Genomic DNA, 17877 nt, shown 5'->3' on the forward strand with positions numbered 1-17877 from the left:
CCACGCTTCTCTACTGATCTGAAAACTGGATCTTAACGAAAGACCATCTGAACGAATCGAAGCTCCTGAGATGAAGTGTCTCCGAATTGTGGCGGGCTGAACCCTTCATGATCGAAAAATAAGCGAGGATATATGGAAAAAGCTAAAAGCGAGGATATATGGAAAAAGCTAAAAATAACTATCATATTAGACTAGATAGAGCAAACTGGCTAGAACATTTGAATAGAATGGACGATTACCGTATCCCGAAATAGATACTCGTCTACCAGCCAACAGGATTGAGAAACTTGGGACGCCCGAAGAATTTTATAGACAATATTAACATTAATTAGAGTTATTTTTGATGATTAATTATAATTTTTTCAACATAATTAATGACAGAATCACTATTGTATAGGCTATTCCTTATCTCGTGAAGCCTACCTGCGCGGAGGGGAAGAAGAAAGTGGACGTTTTCACTTGTAGCTAGCTAACTCACTCCAACCATAAGGTTCTTATCATAGCTAAGCTACAGTGCTGCGCACGCATTCATTTGGTTTCGCGAGATAACGATTGTCCTAAACAGTATCATCATCATTATGATATAAACCATATTGGTTTGTCTTGGTTTCAACTGTCAAACAAAAAATCAAGTTCTTTATGTAGTTCGTTTCTAAGATGTGTCTACTCTTTCTTATATAGTCAGAGTCTCCTTACTATATACCGTAAGAATGAATCCGAACCATTTTTCTCCTAATTACTACATTATGCTAGTTGATTATAGTGATTTTATAGTTGTCAGGTTGAATTATCATTTGCTAATTTCGTTTCGAATTTCGGTACTGACAAATATTGCAACCAATAATTACTAATTTCTAATTATATTGATAGCATCACTTCCTTTGAAAGAGCTGCCAACGTTTATGAAACGAAAGTTTCTAGCGAGTGTTATTTTAAATTTGAACGTAATTAATAATACATAATGCAGTAATAACCAGGGTGCGAATTAAGATTTATGATGAGGGGGGATAGAATCCTAGATAGAGAATACCATACGTAACATTGTTATTATCCTCATTCGATACGACTCAATGCTTGGTCGCACGGAGTTGCTTGTCTTGCATCTTGATCATAATAATAATTATATCCATGAGCAGGCTTAAGATAACATGTGTAATTCCTAAGTCACTGATTGTTGTCAGCTTGCTGGTGTTGATAATAAATCAATATTATTTTCTTTGCTTACTTTATACTGTACTTTATAAAGTATAGGCCTACTCGTATTAAAACAATTATATTTTGTGAGGGAAGATAGACGTTATCTCTGGCAGGGATGTTAATATGAATTTATGAGAGGGTGATAACTTTCCAACGGGGGGGGGGAAATCCCAGTTAATTCGCACCCAGTTAATACATAATATAATAATAGATAATAAATAATCACATTAAATTTAAAGTGCTAGTCAGTTTTCTTATTAATCATTTCATGTGATCAAGCAAAATAAATTTTAAGGCTTGGTCTCATGAAATTTAATCAAACCGTGATGCCAGACAAAATGCATTTTAATACTAGATCAATCAACCAATGATAAATAAATGAATAAATTAATATAATAATAATAATAATAATAATAATAATAATATGTAAATAAATAAATAAACAGGCAGACATTATTGTTTCAACACAAACATTGTGATTTGCCCTGCTTTTGTGCTATCTGGTAACAGTTGGCAACATTGAAAATGCGGTTATGTTAGCTTTTTAGGAAATAATCTTACATAAACCCCATTATAATTATAGATAAATTTAAAAATATCCTTTCACATCGTATAGAATATAATGGTGGGTAAGAAAGAGCATCTGAAATTTAAATCTCACCTCTTGAAATACATCTAAATGATCCATTATGAAGTTTAAAGAATTACGTAAAATTATGACTGCAAATTTTTTGGGAGCTGGTATTGCGAATCCTAGTAGAACTGACTTTTTAAATTTGAGGAATCATATTTCACCAAATCCTACTTATATTGAATCAAATTTTTAGACATAATCCTAAAATTATGGAAAAAAAATGCAGATTTTTAAGTTTGAAGTGACTACAGTTGATTTTTAAAATATATTCAATGTGAAAAATATAATGAAAAAATTTAACATAATCGTATTCTTTTTTATTAAAAACTATCACAGGTTTCGAATCAAAATGTTGTACACACATTCCATTGCTTCTATCTCTGCTGTTGAGGTTTGATTTGTTTACTTTAAGTAGTTGTAGATCTTAATACAAAAATATTACCGGTATGTACAATGTAAAGAATAAAACTACAGTACAATAAAATTGTTACATACCAGTGTGATCATAATATATGAGAATAAATATTTTGATTCTGTTATATTTACTATAGTACTTAGCAAATGTGTGAACATTTAAGAATCATAGCTTTAAACATTTCTGAGAAAACGAGCATATATTTATAAAAAATGTAATATAAAATGTCTTACTGGTATTTAAATTAACATGCAATTTATTGAAAAGACAATTTTACGGCCTATAACAGTCCTAACAATACCCGTAAACCAATACATATTTTTAAACTAGAGAAAATGCAGAATTTTCAAGGTTAACAAGTCGAAAATGTGATATTTTGCCATCTACAATACTCAATTCCCTTAAACTACAGGGTGTACGAAAAGTTCCGCATCGTAGGCTACATCATAAAATATGTTCGATATGACACCCTCCGACTTTCAAACGTGCCTGGAGGCGGAACTTCGCTATTTGTAATATGGTGTAGCATGTCGACGCTGATTTCACGACACTTAACTCTCATTTCTAGATAACTGTCATTGTTTTAGACCAGTTGGAAAACCAAGGACTACATGGGAAGAAGGGATTAAACTAGTTGCAGCGAACAGAGGAAAGACAATAAGCCAACTTGGCAAATTAGCAGGAGACAGAATGGAATTCAAAAAGTGGGTTCGAGGCAGTTACCTAACGCCGCGATATGGTATAATAGGGAAGAAGAAGAAGAAGAAGAAGAAGAAGAAGAAGAAGAAGTCATTGTTTCAATATAACTTATACTGATTATACAAATTGTACTCTTTATTAAATATCATAGTAAACATATGTATTCAATCTTTCCTCTTTCAATCCGCGTTGTTTCAGTCCAACTCTGTCCAAACGGAACTCATTGAAGGCGGGCACTCAGCTGAAGGAGGAGAGTCGAAGAAACAACTCGCGAGCGCAGAGTAGGGGTGGTATCGTTGCGGTGGAGGAAAAGGAGTGGGGTGCTCTAGTTAATTGTTCAGAATTCTTCAATATTCTCATCTCTTGAGTTGTGTAGTGCATAATGGACGTAGGGAAACGAAAGAAACGTGATCACCAACCATGTTCTTTTCATATGTTATGGGAAAGCTGTTTTTTTTTTTGTAGTAGCTGGAGAACATTCTCAGTGCCTTATTTGTCAGAAAATTATAAAAGGAAGACAAAAACATAATATAATGCGCCATTATGACACCATACATAAAGCTGTGTATGATGATTTTGAGGCGAAGAATGTTACAATGTTATGTTTTATTTAACGACGCTCGCAACTGCAGAGGTTATATCAGCGTCGCCGGATGTGCAGGAATTTTGTCCCGCAGGAGTTCTTTTACATGCCAGTAAATCTACTGACATGAGCCTGTCGCATTTAAGCACACTTAAATGCCATCGACCTGGCCCGGGATGGAACCCGCAACCTTGGGTATAGAAGGCCAGCTTGAGGCGAAGATCGCAAGAGAAAAGTTGACGAGTTAAAACTACCTCTATACCCTGAGATAGGTTATAAATGTATTGTCACATGTTGAGAGCTTTTAAGCATTTAATATATATATATATATATATATATATATATATATATTAATTTTATTTATAAATGCTACAAAATTAAAAACACAAAATTCATTTTATTTAGTAATTCTATAATACAATTTTAAAATATTCCAATATTTATTAATTTCTATGCAATATGTTTCTACAATTCATAAAAATTATGTAAATCAGAAATACAATAGTTAGAAACAGATACCAGTACTACTACTACTACCAACACTACCACTACCACCACTAGTACTACTACTACTACTACTACTACTACTACTACTACTACTAATAATAATAATAATAATAATAATAATAGTAATAATGAAACAGGATCGCAGTATTAAACGTAAAATACATTGAAAAAAAAATTCAATCTGGAGTGACAATAAAGTTAATGAACTTAAATTCAAAATTGCATGAGTAGAAAACTTTATTTCTTTTCATTTCTTTCAATATATAGGACTTTGATCAATATACTCTCAAAATAAATACAAAGAAAATCAATTAATTCTAATTCCATATGAAAAAGCTCTTTCTTCTGTGTACAGGTATGCATTTTTAATCGCCTGTAAACTCCCAACCCCTCATTTACCTCTTATCCCCTCTCACTCCTTTTCCGTACAGCGACCGAGAGTTCTCAGCAATCTGTTCTGCTCGCGAGTCGCGAGTCTGCTCACTGAGTACAAATCGTGCACAGTCCTGTTTGTCTTTTTCTTCGGCTTTTCCTCTTTGTCATCTTGGCATTTATGAACTTTAATTCCAAAGACCACTCTAAGATGTCTTCTTGTGTGATTCCTACAAATTTTGAGTCATCTTTTATTTCGTCAATCCAATTTAGGCCTATAGTATCTGTTTGTGTTTTACTTCTCACCTCATCTCACTAGATCTCGCCAAAAATATTGCAAAAAATTGTAGAAAATTGTAAAAATTGTAAAGTAGTGTAAAAATATGTAAAAATGTAACTGTTATATTGTAAAATTTTTACTTGTTCCACATAAAGCTTCATTGCTCATGTAGCCTAAGTCGATGGAATATAATAAATGAAATGAAATGAAAATAATAATAATAATAATAATGATAATAATAATAATTATTATTATTATTACAGAAGTGTTACAAATATGAACTAGGGGTACAAATATGAGATAGTGTAATATAGCCTACGACCTGAGACGTGTTGTATTCTAGCAGAAGTCTCCAAATTATTACGCACTGATATGTTTTGAGGTTATGGCTTACAACATCAGTGTGTCACAAGTATGAAATACTAGTATTAGTATTATTAGTATTCCATCTTTACATCCTGGTTTTCTGTTTCGTTACTAGTGTTGGTACCTGTAGGAGGAGGTGAAACCTCACCTTCCAATAAGGTTAGAAAACGGTGGAATGAAAAGGCAATTAAAGAAGCCATAAAACAAGTTCGAGGAAAGGAGACTATTTACATCTGGATTCAGTATTGCGGTTGGGAAAACACCTTCTAATGGAGATGCCGAATGCTTGTTCTGTGCTTTTCTTAGTAGGGGCCATTTTGACTCTACAATTTTGTTAATCTTGTAACTTGTTAATAGTATTCCATATTTGTACCTCCATTTTTATGAAGGAAATGTGTTAGATTTTGGAAAAATGATTTTTTTCAAACATTTTTTAACATCTTGCTAACTTCTTAGTCCGGTGTATCATTCAAAGGGGCATTCAGAAGTGAACAGAACGATACTTTACGTTCAATACTCAAAACACGTACTGTAGGTTCCAAAACGAAAAACAAAATGGTATTGTACACTTGTATCACTTCCTCTGTTATTATCAGCACACAGACATTTCTGAGTATGGTTTCAAATATTTTGGATATATGATATATGATATGATGTGATATGATATGATATGATATATGATATGATGTGATGTGATATGATGTATGATATGCTATGATGTGATGTGATATATGATATGATATGATACGATATATGATATGGTATGATATGATGTGATATGATATATGATATGAGATATGATATGAAATGATATATGATATGATATGATATGATATGATATGATATGATATGATATGATATGATATGATATGATATGATATGATATGATATAGTGTAGTAGGCCTATACATTATGTGATATGTAATGTACTATAGGTTGAGTAATGTGATGTAAAATAAAATATACAGGGCTTATATCGTATTATAAAATCCTCTTACAAGAACATAGCTCGTGCTTATGTAGTAGATATATTTTTACATATTTTGACGAGATGAATTTTAAACAAGTTTGTACAGGGTCGACGCTCGTAGCAGCGATGTAATCCCATTGTGTTGTACGTGACACACACACCTGACGTCGCGAACCGTTGTTGCGGTTGTTGAAAGCCTTTAAATAGACCAAAGTTCCCTCTTTTTAAAATCCTTGGTGCATAATAACTCATATTGTTAGGAAGTACAGCGCGGTCCATCTTCATACAGGAGATAACAGCACAAAAGTCAGTCGTATTTAGCAGGGATTTACATTTTTTAAACGTGTGATTGCACTGTGGTTGTTCACTGAAATGTGTTCGCCTCTCATACTCCTTTCTCTTCATTTTTGTATATTTCATGTACAGTAAATGTACTTGGAAGTCAGAGAGGTGTTTTATAAAATAGACAGGATGTGGAACTTTACTATTGTCGCAGGAAGCCAAGTATCGTATGCAAATCAGCCAATTAGCAATCCAGTTTAAAATTAAACTTTAATTTCAATGTAATTTCACCAGTACAGATTCAGACTAAATTAGGATTGAAGTCTAAGAGAAAATATGACACTAACATCAGTTAATATAATATACAGGTTACCAGTACCATCATCGAGATCTTAAACACAATGTTAATAGGATATCAAAGGAAAGGCGGCGTTTTATTTAATTAACATTTTATACATTTATTTTGTAACAATCGTACCGTTTCCACTTCAAGTTTTGCTGTGATTTCTGACTTTCTTTGTCAAAAATAATAATTTAAGTGTGTCGCCCACATTCTCATAAAGAAATAGCTTTTACCTGTAAAAATAAAGGCTTACTTACTTACTTACAAATGGCTTTTAGAGAACCCGGATGTTCATTGCCACCCTCACATAAGCCCGCCATCGGTCCCTATCCTGAGCAAGATTAATCCAGCCCCTACCATCATATCCCACCATACTCAAATTTATTTTAATATTTCCTCCCATCTACAACACGGCCTCCCCAAAGGTCTTTTACTCTCCGGCCTCCCAACTAACACTCTATATGCATTTCTGCATTCGCCCATATCGGTAATATTAACTGTTTTATAAATTCTAAGTCTATTATCCCCCTATCAAACACCATAACAGTGTAAGAGTCTAGTCTGTTGCTAAGCAAGTAACATGTAATTCATGACTCGGATGTGGCATTTTGAAATGTTCAAATCAGATCGTATATAACACTGAAGAGAATGCTGAATTCATAAAAGATTCTTGGTTTTTTGGCTTAAGTATTTGCCACCATAAGAGCTGTGTTTTTTGTTGTATTGTTTTCAGTTTTTTACGTTCTTTATCACAATCAGTGCCATAGGCATCAAAGATCTTTCCCACCAGTATCGCTATCTCTGTCAATTTCACCATCACAGTCACCATTACAATTACTATAACAACCACCATCACGGTTATAATACAGATTTCGGTGTCACATTCACCACCGCAATAATGTTCGCTACCACAGTCACTACCGAACGTAAGCGAATTACCATCGCTATCGATGTCCCTATCTCAGTTATTTTCGTTGTCACGGTCACCACAGTCACTACCGAATGTATTCGAATTACCATCGCCATCGATGTCGCTATCTCAGTTACTTTCGTTGTCACGGTCACCACAGTCACTACCGAATGTATTCGAATTACCATCGCCATCGATGTCGCTATCTCAGTTACTTTCGTTGTCACGGTCACCACAGTCACTACCGAATGTATTCGAATTACCATCGCCATCGATGTCGCTATCTCAGTTAATTTCGTTGTCACGGTCGCCACAGTCACTACCGCATTTATTTGAATTACCATCGCCATCGATGTCGCTATCTCAGTTACTTTCGTTGTCACGGTCACCACAGTCACTACCGGATGTATTCGAATTACCATCGCCATCGATGTCGCTATCTCAGTTAATTTCGTTGTCACGGTCACCACAGTCACTACCGAATGTATTGAATTACCATCGCCATCGATGTCGCTATCTCAGTTAATTTCGTTGTCACGGTCACCACAGCCACTACCGAATGTATTCGAATTACCATCGCCATCGATGTCGCTATCTCAGTTAATTTCGTTGTCACGGTCACCACAGTCACTACAGAATGTATTCGAATTACCATCGCCATCGATGTCGCTATCTCAGTTAATTTCGTTGTCACGGTCACCACAGTCACTACCGAATGTATTGAATTACCATCGCCATCGATGTCGCTATCTCAGTTAATTTCGTTGTCACGGTCACCACAGCCACTACCGAGTGTATTCGAATTACCATCGCCATCGATGTCGCTATCTCAGTTAATTTCGTTGTCATAGTCACCACAGTCACTACCGAATATATTCGAATTACCATCGCCATCGATGTCGCTATCTCAGTTACTTTCGTTGTCACGGTCACCACAGTCACTACCGAATGTATTCGAATTACCATCGCCATCGATGTCGCTATCTCAGTTACTTTCGTTGTCACGGTCACCACAGTCACTACCGAATGTATTGAATTACCATCGCCATCGATGTCGCTATCTCAGTTAATTTCGTTGTCACGGTCACCACAGCCACTACCGAATGTATTCGAATTACCATCGCCATCGATGTCGCTATCTCAGTTAATTTCGTTGTCACGGTCACCACAGTCACTACCGAATGTATTCGAATTACCATCGCCATCGATGTCGCTATCTCAGTTAATTTCGTTGTCACGGTCACCACAGTCACTACCGAATGTATTGAATTACCATCGCCATCGATGTCGCTATCTCAGTTAATTTCGTTGTCACGGTCACCACAGCCACTACCGAATGTATTCGAATTACCATCGCCATCGATGTCGCTATCTCAGTTAATTTCGTTGTCACGGTCGCCACAGTCACTACCGAATATATTCGAATTACCATCGCCATCGATGTCGCTATCTCAGTTACTTTCGTTGTCACGGTCACCACAGTCACTACCGAATGTATTCGAATTACCATCGCCATCGATGTCGCTATCTCAGTTAATTTCGTTGTCACGGTCACCACAGTCACTACCGAATGTATTGAATTACCATCGCCATCGATGTCGCTATCTCAGTTAATTTCGTTGTCACGGTCACCACAGCCACTACCGAATGTATTCGAATTACAATCGCCATCGATGTCGCTATCTCAGTTAATTTCGTTGTCACGGTCACCACAGTCACTACCGAATGTATTCGAATTACCATCGCCATCGATGTCGCTATCTCAGTTAATTTCGTTGTCACGGTCACCACAGTCACTACCGAATGTATTCGAATTACCATCGCCATCGATGTCGCTATCTCAGTTAATTTCGTTGTCACGGTCGCCACAGTCACTACCGCATGTATTCGAATTACCATCGCCATCGATGTCGCTATCTCAGTTAATTTCGTTGTCACGGTCACCACATCCTCTACCGAACGTATCCGAATTATCTTCGCTATGGACGTCGCTACCTCAGTCACTTTGATCATCAGTGTCACAATTATATTCAGTAGGCCTATGGCAACCACCATCACAGTTTTAATTTCAATCACGCTCGGTGTCTCAGTCACCAACAGAACAGCGTTCGCTATCACAGTCACTACCGTATGTATCAGAATTATATCCGCCGTCAATGATGCTATCTTAGTCATTTCCGTCAATGCAGCCACCACTGTTAGTACGCAACAGTTAACAGCGGCGTTATAATTACATCATCATCATCATCATTATCATCATCATCATTATCATCATCATCATCATCATCATCATCATCAGCAGCAGCAGCAGCATTAGAGAGTACATTTCTATGTAATAAAAGTTAAAAATGACGTTGAGAATAACTGAGTGGATGTGCTGAAGGTTACAGAGATTATACAGATTGTGAGGAATGATTCTTACAGAACCATACCCGATAAATTAGTTTTAAAATACAAACTATTGCACACATTCTTTTGAAACCATTTTGGAAGTCAAGAGCACCTAAAATGTTACCATACATTATTGAAATACACGAATCCTAATCACACTCAGTGAATTTGGGAGTATGATGTATCAAATCTGTTTTAGGATTATTGGGCCAATTTTTCCGGAATATGGATGATAATGTATATAAAAATATTCGTAGAATTTGTGGAGCAACTTGATGACGTGTAACTAACCCAAGGATACTTTAGCAAGATAGGGAAATCTGCCATACATCCAAAGGGTCAATGAAAACGATATAAAATTATTTTGACAATCGAATCATCTCTGTTTGTATGTGGCCACCACGTTCGCCTGATCTTACAATTTCTAATGTCTTCTTATGGGGGTTCTTAGAGATAAGGTTTTCTGTGATCCTGGATCAGCTGGAGGCCATCTCTAGGGAATTTAGGAACATTGATGGCGTGATGTTGGGACGCGTAAAATAAAACATGAAGCGCAGAATCGAAATGTGCCTAGCGGAGAACAGCGATCACTTTCAGCACTGTTGCGATGTGATGTGCACATATTTCACATTAAGCAAAGGTGATTCTACGATTAGGGGACATTTCCAACGTCGTAAAAAATTATTTTCGAAGTTAGAAAAAAATACGAAAACAAATTTTCTCGATACTGAGTCATATTTGATGAGATATATCCAGCAGAGCTGAATTTTCATATAAACAGCTGTTTCTTATGCTTATTAAAGAGTTGATGCTCCATGCTAATGAATGACATTGCAGTCATGCTAATAAGTAAATCATTAATTCTAATACTGAGATCGTCCACGCCTGTGGAGTAACGGCTAGCGCATCTGGTTCGATTCCCGGTCCGTACAAGCTACCTGGTTGAGGTTCTTTTCCGGAGTTTTCACTCAACCCAATATGAGCAAATGCTGGGTAACTATCAGTGCTGGACCCCGGACTCATTTCACCGGCATTATCACCTTCACCTTCTTCAGATGCTAAATAACCTGAGATGTTGATAAAGCGTCGTAAAATAACCTACTAAAAATATACTGAAATCTTGTAGAAAACCTAAAACATTATAAAAACCAACTATGTAAAAAAAATCACTTAATTTTTTTTATAATTGGTATTATGTTTCGTACTTAGGTTTTATACACATAAAAACAGTTACTATGTATGTACCAGTAAGTATCAATTTTCATTTAGTTTGTTAAATTTGAGCTAATGGTTTGTCAAAAATTAATCGCATAATGCGAAGTATGATTAGCATGGCAAAGCATCATTGGAATTGGAATGGACAAAATACATCCATGCTAATGACAGTGGTGATGTCCGCGCCAATGACAAAGTAGTCATCTTTGATTTGTCTCTTCTAGAAATTAGATTGTAGACCTACTGTCTCAGGTTTGGGCTCTTGTCATTGAACATTCCAATTTGTATACTAACATCAGTTTTTAAGGAAAAATATGTGTAGAATTGTCAGTCTCACAATTTTCATTCACACCACACTACCACTCACTGTAGCTTGAATCAGTGCTACCATTAAACCAAAGAAAAAAATCTCTTCTTTTCTATCAATTAAATTCATCCACGCTAATGACCAGGCTTAAGATCCGGGACACTTTAGCAACCAATGTACCCACAACGTGACCATAGAGTTCCTTTAACATAGTAGACAGACATTCTGTGAATGTAAACAACTACGTCATTGTGCTGCGTTATATTCTACTGTTAATAGTACAATCTAGTGATGGTGGAAAATGAAGTAGGATACATACCTCACAAGTTTTCATGTCCCTCGGCGACGTTGAGGGCGTTAGCGTTACAATAAACAACCATGTACATCCTTGCACTAGTTCGAAGAAAGAAAACTGTTCACTACGATTGAAAATGCACTGTGATGGCCTGAGTTCGTTTCCTAGGGAGAGACGGAAGAATACCGTACCTTTGATCACGAACCGGATTGTACACTAATGCACAGGTAAACAAAACTCAAAGCGCCACCTCACTCCATCTGTATCCGTTGCACTGTAACTTCATTTCATTCTTAAGTTGTCTCCGATCCTAAGCCTTCTAATGACATAGAACTTGGGGGACAAAATTTAATAGCCCCTCATTGCTCTTTTATTGATGGAAAAATTACTCTTTACAACAAATATTAATTATTATACCTATATTGAAGTAAACATACGTTCACTTCAAAAAAATAACGTGGCATTTGGGAAAATATTTCATTTTTTGAACTTCAACAGGTCATATTTTGTTTGTTATTTATTTTGGACTCCCATTCCTTAGGAATAGTTTTATGGTTAAATTAAGTTTGAGTATAACTAGATTTTCCAGCAGTAAGTTGTGGAAACACAAAGGAAAAATAATCTTACAGATATGGCCAGATTGTTGCTGGTCGGTCTCACCTTCACCCTCTTCACTCCTCCCAAACATGTGAGGTTTCAGTCGTAGTGTTGACAGGTAGGACTTCCTAAACAATCAGTGACCCTGTTAACATAGCTGTAAAATAATTAGTCACGCAGAGGACGACGTTGGATATTTTTAACACCTCTTTTTTCTTTTTCCTATTTTATAGGCTGAACAGTCCGCTATGACCAATAAAAGGAGTTAATATTCACAACAACAATTTATTATGTTAAATGGCGAATAAAGAGTTTTCTAAGTAATTTTTGGACAATATTTAATTTGTCTTCTGTCATATTTCCAAGTTTTTATATCATAATGTGGTATTTCTTAGGGCATAAGTGCATGCATATTGCTAGAGTTTTGGATAATAGAAATCCGAATCCCACAAGTTATAAGTCATTCTATCATATGAGACGAACAGAATCTGACTTTAATAGGTGCCCCAACCTCAGAATAGGATTTTTCATCCTAATCGCCAAAGAGTAGGAAGAGGCGCTAATAGCTAAGCGCCAGTATGCGATATACACGGCGTTCCATTCGAACCTCTCTGATTTCAATTAATCATAAAAATGAAAGTATGAAAAATAGGGCAATGAAATTACAGCGAATTCAAGAAAAACTCGTAGATTTTATTTGACTAACGCTAGTACATCTCTACATGTGTCCCAGTGTTAGCACCTTGTATATGTGTGTGTGATGGGTGCGTTTAATATATATATATATATATATATATATATACATACTAAGGTGATACATATTATATATAGGCCTAATGTACATACACATATGTGTGTATGTCTCCATGTAAATATTCATTCATTAATTCATTCATTCATAGTGTTCTACTCAAGGGTAAGTCTTTCACTGCAAATCTAGCATTTTCCAGTTTTTCCTATTTTCTGACTTCCTTTTAGTCTCCTCATACGATTCATATATTTTAGTGTCGTCTATTATTTGATATCTTCTTCTGCCTCGAACTTTTCTCCCGTTCACCATTCCTTCGAGTGCATCCTTCAGTAGGCAGTTTCTTCTCAGCCAGTGACCCAGCCAATTCCCTTTTCTCTTCCTGATCAGTTTCAGCATCATTCTTTCTTTACCCACTCTTTCCAACACAGTTCCGTTTCTTATTCTGTCTCTCCATTTCACGCGCTCCATTCTTCTCCATATCCACATTTCAAATGCTTCTAGTCGCTTTTCTCCACTTCGTCGTAATGTCCATGTTTCTTCCCCATACAATGTCACACTCTACACAAAGTAGCCTACTTCACTAGTCTTTTTCTTAGTTCTTTTTCCAGATGTCCGCAGAAGGTGTTCCTTTTTCTATTAAAAGCTTCCTTTGGCATTGCTATCCTCCTTTTGACTTCGTGTACTCACTCACTCACTCACTCACTCACTCACTCACTCACTCACTCACTCACTCACTCACTCACTCACTCACTCACCCCCTCTCAACTCTCCTTCCCCTCTCCCCTATCCCATCCCCTCTCCTCCCTTCACCTCTCTCCCTTCTCTCCCTCTCCCTCTCCCTCCCTACCTCCCTATCTCTACCCCTCTCTTCCTCCTTCCCTCCCTACCTGGAATTCAACTCAAGTAATATGCATCCCATGCAATATTGATGTAAACCAGAACATTTAGTATTACAAACTGTAATGAAACATGTTGTTTATTAAAGTTCCTAAAAACACACACACATACACATACACACACACCAATTACAGGCTTCAGAAATTTTTCTCGTGGACTGAATAATTTGAGAAGCTTAATCTTTACTTATACACGGCAGGAAGTTAAATAACACTGCAGATTTTCAGAGCGAATAGCTCATGTTGTATGTAACAAAAAAGTGTAATACCATATTGGTGGAAAGTTCATAATTTTCTCAGGAAAAAATTTATTTTTTTCTCAAATGTTTAACACCCTCTTATTCGGTAACTATTGCGAGTAGGATCGTCATTTTTTGTCCATATCGATAGAAAATCTAACAAAGAATCATTTATCCTTGTGAAGTATTTCAAATGCGTGGACGGTTTTCATGCAAAATTTAATTTAAAAACCACTAATTTCAAGCCACTGAACGATGCGAGCAGATTGCAAAGTTGTAGCGAGAGAGGGAGGTTCGCGTACACAGACAGACCTGAGTTCGTTGACCTCTTACATCTGTATTACGAGAAGAAAAATGACTGTTAGCGGCGATGTTGCCAGACTGCTGAAACGTTCGACTTAATTTTCTAATTAACCGTGCATTTAACCACAAAACGTAATATAGATTTTCTACTCCTTTAAGTGAAACCTATTATCTCTTTCAATCTGCAGGTTTATTTCACTTTCACCCTCTATTGTCCACGGCGTTAATATCATATATCTAAATATTAGCTGTAAAAATAGGTTAATGGTTGTGATTACATTTTTCGGAGAAGATTTTGACATTAATTACATTCGTTTGATATTAATAGAGATTCTACGTATTTGTTGTCTCGTTTCCTGTACTGTAAGTTGGGCAGAGTAGTTGAATCTAGAACAAAGCACGATCGCCATTGTCTGGAGACGTGAGGCCGGACTCGAACAAATTAAGACCCGCGCCATTATCTGGCACGTACTCCGACGTCTGCTCAATTCTTCTTCGAAGTTTGAGATGGAGATTACAGGATCAGTGTGCTTTCCCAGGAATATCACAAAGAAGTGGCTACACTTGAGCTGTACTGTGTACTTGTAAACTCCCTCCTCCCCATCCAGCAACGTTGTCAAACGCGTAATATTGTAAACTTTAATAATTAGTTAAATATTGCAATTAGAAAAAAATTGTGAGGACATTATTTCTTCCTTATGACATGAACAATCATCACCTAAAATAATGACACTTATACTCCTTACACCTTGTGTAATTCACTCATCTTCCATATTATTTTCTTCTTTCTTCTTGAACAATTCACGGACGATACAAAAAAAAAAACAATTTCTTCCACCATTGCGACTTGTTCTAAGAATAAGAAGTATCTCGTGTTAGGAGGGTTGGAGCTGCCATGTTGCTGAACACAGCGTTGTCATTGGGAGAGCGGGATATGTGACAGTTTGGTCCATAAGGAACTGCAGGGATGTGACAGTTTGCCGCTCACTTTTCAACCTTCTAACTTGCGAAAAATGACGTTTTGTATCACAGCGATTGTGTTCAATTCTTTGTCAGTGCCAGTCATTAACATTCTGATCCAAACCTCAACATGTTTTTCCGATGGATATGTGACGTTTTGCTTTGTGACTCCTCATGTGTTTCAATATCACGAATATTTCACATATTGAAATTTTGAGATTTGTTATTTGTAGAATAATTATTCAAACGTCACAAAAGACCTCTAACTTTGTTTGTAGAATAATAAAAATACAATTCTGTTTATAAAAGAGTGGAATCTAATAAATTATAAACAATTTCTGAATATATGCCGTTGAATTGCTCATCTGCTGTCGCTTTGCAACTTGATTCTCACTGTATGTTCCAAATTCTAAATTCAGCCTAATTTTCTGAACTTCTTGTAAAATAATTCCAGCATTCACATTGCTTTCTAGAAATCTTGGTATAACACAGCGTTTCATAATCTGCAATGGAACAGGGCTCATAAAATTTTTACAAACTTTCACAATGACAAATTTTATTACTGGGTAGGCCTATATCTCAATCCTCAAAAAGTTATGAATCTCTCCAATGCAGTGGAACATTCAATGTAATATATATATATATATATATATATATATATATATATATATATATATACACACAGTCGAGATGTGTCTTTAGTTCCTATCTATTTACTTCCATCATGGGACAAACAGAAGATGTTTCACATTTTGAAGGTCTTCACGGTGGGAAATAGATAAGTAGAATTGATGTCTGCTGGGACGTTGAATCTTTCGAAGGTAGTTTCAAATTTTCCATGTCCAGAAAGAAACTGCGTTTATATGTAAGTAGATGTGAAGTGATGGATTTTGAGTTGGTAGTAATTTTGGGAAGTAAAATAGGTAAATAAATAGGTAAGCAAATAAATAAATAGGCCTATATAAGTAAGTAAATAAATGGATAATTAAATAAGTAAATAGATGAATGAATGAGTGAATGGATGAATAGTTAAATGGATAAATAAATAAATAAACAAATGGATAAATAAATATCATACACATTAACTCTTTCAAAAATAGTTTAAAATGCTTAAAAATGCAACATAATCAGCGAAAATAAACTCTATTCGTATATGAAGAAGTCTGTATTAGCAGGCACTCTTATTCTTAATCAATTTAGAGGACTTTCAATTATTTCTGGATTTTTAATAACCCCGTATATAAACGTAAGGACAGACACACATACACACAAACACATATCTACGTATTATAATATAATTTAGTTTGTATTCAATATGCGTACTTACCTCTGCGTCATTCGCTCATTCGACCCGCTCTAGGAAGGGCCATAAATGTAGATTTTTTCCCGTTGTAGTTTTGCCCTCGGTGCACCATGGAAGACGTCCTAAGTAGCACTGCATGATGATGAATGTGGTGATTATTGGAGCAATGGTGGAATTCTAGTAGCGGAAATGGGATCGCCCCGCGAAACTTACTACCAAGCACCGTCTTTGCCATGTTAATGGAACAGTGGCAGTGGCAGTAATTTTACTTAACTACATTTTCAACTGTAGAAGTTATTCAGCGTTGAAATCCTACCTCGGCAGCAAATGGACGACGAATTTTGTCGGTAGACAGCGAAACTTCTGAAATATTATAGCCCGCCAATCAGCTTCTTTTTTTTATCTTCATCGTTCTCGATCGTTATCTTGCTTAGCATTTGATCCTAGGTACGCAGATGGAAACTCGGACGAAGACGATCCATGTTTGGAGAAATGAAAATATTAACGTGACTTCCTTCGAAACGGAAGTAAGTCTGGGAGAGTCTCAGTTTTACGGTTTTTATTAGAATCTTATCTCTTTGTGAGAGGACTACCTCACATGTAAAATTCAAGTCTCCTACTCATCATTCACAATTATCATCCTATAAATAATACATTCCACCAATTCAAATACAGATCTTTCAAACTGTGATAGGCTACTAATGAGGTTCTTAGTTACAGTAAGTGAAGTAATTATTGGAGCTTCCAGTACTAACCAAGTCGTTAAGTTGAATCAAATGACAGTTTTTCCACCAATTTTCAGTTTAATACTTCATATTGCCCCGTCATATTTAATTTGACTAGAGGTCAGATTAGTCCCGCGCCGTGGGGTCGCGGTCTAAGGTATCCCGCCTAGGACTCGCGTTACGGAATGCGCGCTGGTTCGAGTCCTCATGGGGGAAGAAATTTTCTCATGAAATTTCGGCCAGTGTATGAGACCGGTGCCTACTCAGCATCGTGATGCACTTGGGGAGCTACGATAGGTAGCGAAATCCGGTTGCGAATACCAGCTATAACGGCTGG

The sequence above is a fragment of the Periplaneta americana genome, chromosome 15 (genome assembly GCF_040183065.1).
Source record: "Periplaneta americana isolate PAMFEO1 chromosome 15, P.americana_PAMFEO1_priV1, whole genome shotgun sequence".
In the NCBI taxonomy this organism is placed as follows: Eukaryota; Metazoa; Arthropoda; class Insecta; order Blattodea; family Blattidae; genus Periplaneta; species Periplaneta americana.